Genomic DNA, 4,910 nt, shown 5'->3' with positions numbered 1-4,910 from the left:
TGTCGTCCGTGATTGTCTGTAGACCCTGCCACATACGTCTCGTGTCTGAGCCGTTGAATTGCGACTCCACTTTGTCTCTATACTGACGTTTTGCCTGTTTGATTACCTTGCAGAGGGAATGGCTACTCTGTTTCTATTCTGCCATATTCCCAGTCACCTTGCCATGTTTAAATGCGTGGTTCATGCTTTCAGTTTCACGCGAATGCTGCCATCTATCCACGGTTTCTGGTTAGGGTAGGTTTTAATAGTCACAGTGGGTACAATATCTGCTATACACTTCCTGATAAACTCAGTTACCGTTTCAGTGTATACATCAATACTAATCTCGGAAGCTACCCGGAACATATCCCAGTCCGCGTGTCAAAACAATCTTGAAGCGTGGATTCCGATTGGTCAGACCAGCATTGAATAGTCCTTAGCATGGGTACTTCCTGTTTGAGTTTCTGTCTATAGSAAGGGAGGAGCAAAATTGAGCCGTGGTCAGACTTGCCGGAAGGAGTGTGGGGGAGGGCCATATATGCATCCCGGAAGTTGGAGTAACAGTGGCCTAGTGTTTTAGGAGTACGAGTATTTCAGTCGATATGCTGACAGAATTTAGGCAGCCTTTTCCTTAAATTTGCTTTGTTAATTCATCTCATTAATTCATCACCTGAAGCCTTTGTGCCCAGCCGTGGATAAAAACAACTGTGGGCTAGCAGTGCTAGCATTAGCCTGCTCTGTTTTCATGCTGGCTAGCAGTGCTAGCATTAGCCTGCTCTGTTTTCATGACGGCTAGCAGTGCTAGCATTAGCCTGCTCTGTTTTCATGCTGGCTAGCAGTGCTAGCATTAGCCTGCTCTGTTTTCATGCTGGCTAGCTGCTAACTGCTACTTAACAGGAATCTGAGACACTAACCCAGCCTTAATGGCTGACCGCGTCACGGAATCAGTAGGAATACGAACTTTAGCTATAATTAAAAACTATTTAATGAAAACTATTTCATAAAAACAACAGACGTTGTTCTTTTGCTTTGATGATGTTAACAGAACAGTATAGGCTCCAGACAGGCCAGCGTCCAGACAGGTCTAGTCTAACCCTAAACCTAACCCAAGCCAGCATCCAGACAGGTCTAGTCTAACCCTAACCCTAACCCAAGCTTGCATCCAGACNCACCTATTCTCCGCCGTGTTGGAGCCAACATATTACACAAAAATACGAAATAACATCATAAATATTCTCTTACTTTTGCTGATCTTCCATCAGAATGTTGTGCAAGGAGTCCTATTTCCAGAATAAATCGTTGTTTGGTTTTAGAATTTCCATTTCTTCTGTCGAATTAGCAACTTTGGCTAGCATTGTGGCGCAAACATGCCCATCAAATCTTGGCGCCTGGAACAAAGAATTCCAAATTTCCCAATAAACGTCGAATAAACTGGTCAAACTCGGTTGAAAATCCTACTTTATGATGTTTTTCTCATATGTATCCAATAAAATCAGAGCCGGAGCATTTCGCCGTGTATACCGAATGCTTTTCAGAAGACAATGTGGAGTTCCCCCGCGCGCCGTCGAAAACTGACAAAAGAGCTGACCTGTCACTCCAAAAGCTCTTATTCGGCCTCACATCAAGCTAGACACCCCATTCAACCTTCTACTGCCTGTTGACATCTAGTGGAAGGCGTATGAAGTGCATACAGATCCATAAACAAAAGCCAGTTGAATAGGCAGGCCCTGACACAGTGACTCATTTTCAGATTTTTCCCTTCCTGTATGGAAGTTTGCTGTCAAATGAGTTCTGTTTTACTCACAGATATAATTCAAACAGTTTTAGAAACTTCAGAGTGTTTTCTATCCAATAGTAATAATAATATGCATATTGTATGATCTAGAACAGAGTACGAGGCCGTTTAATTTCGGCACGATTTTTTCCAAAGTGAAAACAGCGCCCCCTATTAAGAAGAAGTTAATTAATAAACCCCCCAAAAGCCTTGGATTTTTGTTCACCCTCTCCCGATTCAGAATATACAATTTTCATAGTCATGGCATGCTTGGTTCAATAGCTATTGATGAGAGAAAATCAAATATCCACCAAAAATCGAATATAAAACAAATTTTACCTTGGTTTCGAAATCCCTTTCAACTCCCACCATTGCTGCAGCCTGATGTCATTAGTACTGATATGCATGACCACTGTGTGCAGCTCTGGGATTCGGTCTAGGATGACCATAAAGTCCCAGGTAATGTCACGTACCTTGTATTCAGGGAGGCAGAAATAGACAAGATGATAATAAATACATTAGTGAGAAATGAAATTACTGTAGGTGGGGAAAATTTAAACTCAGATAGGATAAAACATGTAATCAAGATAAAGTATCAGTGTGAACTAGCCTGAGGTGTCCCTGTTTAAGCAGAAGATGAATGTGCAAGTGGAGATACTGCGGTGCAAAGGAGCAACAACAAAAAAATTACAATATGGGGATGAGGTAGTTGGATGAGCTATTTACAGATTGGCTGAAATGTTCTGAACTTCTTCGGTAGCACGGGAAGGGGCAAGAGATAATTCTCTTCCCGGTGCTAGCGAGGGTGCACATTTTTTGGAGTCCTCCCTTTGATCGTCTAAAACGAAGGTCGTTGAAACCTACGTGAGTGACGATGGTATCCATAGTGGAGTAGTTCGCCAAAACCGTGGACAGGAGGGAGTTGATGTCATGGACACGGGCTCCTGGATGACGGTGGACCTTGGTCGGTGCACATACCTTAGGCACGCCAATATCTCTCACCATCCAGCTGATGATGGAATCCGATGGGGAAGCGACCTGCTGAACTGTGGTGGCCAGGAGGGAGGGTGCCATTGGGCGGCCGCTGGCTGTTAGAAAACACCCAGGATTCGTGCTGACTCCTGGGGCTGGTAGAACCGTCTCACGTGGGGCAAAGCTGTTTGATAGCTGGATCGGATCTTCTCAGATAGATGAAAGGTGGTCAGACTGCCCTGATTCCCTATGCCAGTGTCCAGTCTCCCATGGAGCTGAGCAGAACATCTGTCTGTTGGGTTGGTACAGATCAAGACCTACTCAGAGAACTTAGCTATAGGAGGCATTTAAAACTGAGATTAGGTTTTCCTTGATTACAGTAAGATCAGTAGAAAGCAGGTTATCCTTTTCTCACAGCCGACCTAACAGCCTGAGGATCTCTTCCCTGAGCTGCTTGACGGTGGTGCATTTAAGGCAGACAAATCCCTGTCCATTTTACAGTTCCGTTCAGTTCAATTTATCTTCATCAAATCAAATCAAATTGTATTGGTCACATACACGTGTTTTGCAGATGTTATTGCGGGTGTAGCAAAATGCTTGTGCTTCTACTGTAGTTCTGACAGTGCAGCAATATCTGTCACGATGTGCGCAACTGGTTGAAGGTAAGTAAGGTGCAGGAGAGCAAAGATGGGTGATAACAGGCGTACTTTATTCATGCCCAAGGAACACAGCGATAACGCCCAAAGTACACAATAAACAAAACACACGGGTCAAACACATACCCGGCGCAAACACATACCCGGCGCAAACACATACCCGGCGCAAACCAGCCTGATGCGAACCACACGTAACAAACAATTCCACACACAGACATGGGGGGAACAGAGGGTAATATACATTAGGTCAGATGAGGGAATGTGAACCAGGTGTGCGGAAAACCAAGACAAAACAAATGTTTTGACTAGACCTGTCTAGCCCATCAGAATGTTCTCAATTGTGCCGCTGTAAAGGTTTGTGAGGGTTTTAGGTGACAAGCCAAATTTCTTCAGCCTCCTGAGGTTGAAGAGGCACTGTTGCGCCTTCTTCACCACGCTGTCTGTGTGGGTGGACCATTTCAGTTTGTCCATGATGTGTACGCCGAGGAACTTAAAGCTTTCCACCTTCGCCACTGCTGTCCCGTTGATGTGTATAGGGGGGTGGGCCCTCTGCTGTTTCCTGAAGTCCACGATCATCTCCTTTGTTTTGTTGACGTTGAGTGAGAGTTTTTTTTCCTGACACCACACTCCGAGTGCCCTCACCTCCTCCCTATAGGCTGTCTCGTTGTTGTTGGTGATCAAGCCTACTACTGTTTTGCGTCTGCAAACTTGATGATTGAGTTGGAGCCGCGCATGGCCACGCAGTCATGTGTGAACAGGGAGTACAGGAGAGGGCTGAGCAAGTACCCTTGTGAGGCCCCAGTGTTAAGGATCAGCTAAGTGGAGATGTTGTTTCCTACCTTCACCACCTGGGGGTGGCGGCCCGTCAGGAAGTCCAGGACCCGGGGTTGAGACCCAGGGCCTCAAGCTTAATGATGAGCTTGGAGGGTACTATGGTGTTGAATGCTGAGCTATAGTCAATGAACAGCATTCTTACATAGCTATTCCTCTTGTCCAGAGGATAGGGCTGTGTGCATTCTCCATCACACTGCAAATTAAAGTGGGTCTAGGGTGGCCGGTAAGATGGAAGTGATATGACCCTTGACTAGTCTCTCAAAGCACTTCATGATGACAGAAGTGAGTTCTATGGGGCGATAGTCATTTTGTTCAGTTACCTTTGCCTTCTTGGGTACACAGACAATGGTGGCCATCTTGAAGCATGTGGGGACAGCAGACTGGGATAGGGAGAGATTGAATATGTCTGTAAACACACCAGCCAGCTGATCTGCGCATGCTCTGAGGACGCGGCTGGGAATGCCGTCTGGGCCTGCAGCCTTGCGAGGGTTAACACGTTTAAATATCTTACTCATGTCGACCTCGGAGAAGGAGAGCCCATAGTCCTTGGTAGCGGGTCGTGTCGGTGGCACTGTATTGTCCTCAAATCGGGCAAAGAAGGTGTTTAGTTTGTCTGGAAGCAAGACGACGGTGTCCGTGACTTGGATGATTTTTCTTTTTGTCGTCCGTGATTGTCTGTAGACCCTGCCACATAC

This window comes from Salvelinus sp. IW2-2015, unplaced genomic scaffold (assembly GCF_002910315.2).
Source record: "Salvelinus sp. IW2-2015 unplaced genomic scaffold, ASM291031v2 Un_scaffold3051, whole genome shotgun sequence".
NCBI lineage: Eukaryota > Metazoa > Chordata > Actinopteri > Salmoniformes > Salmonidae > Salvelinus > Salvelinus sp. IW2-2015.
Note: the sequence above shows the minus strand (reverse complement) of the source record.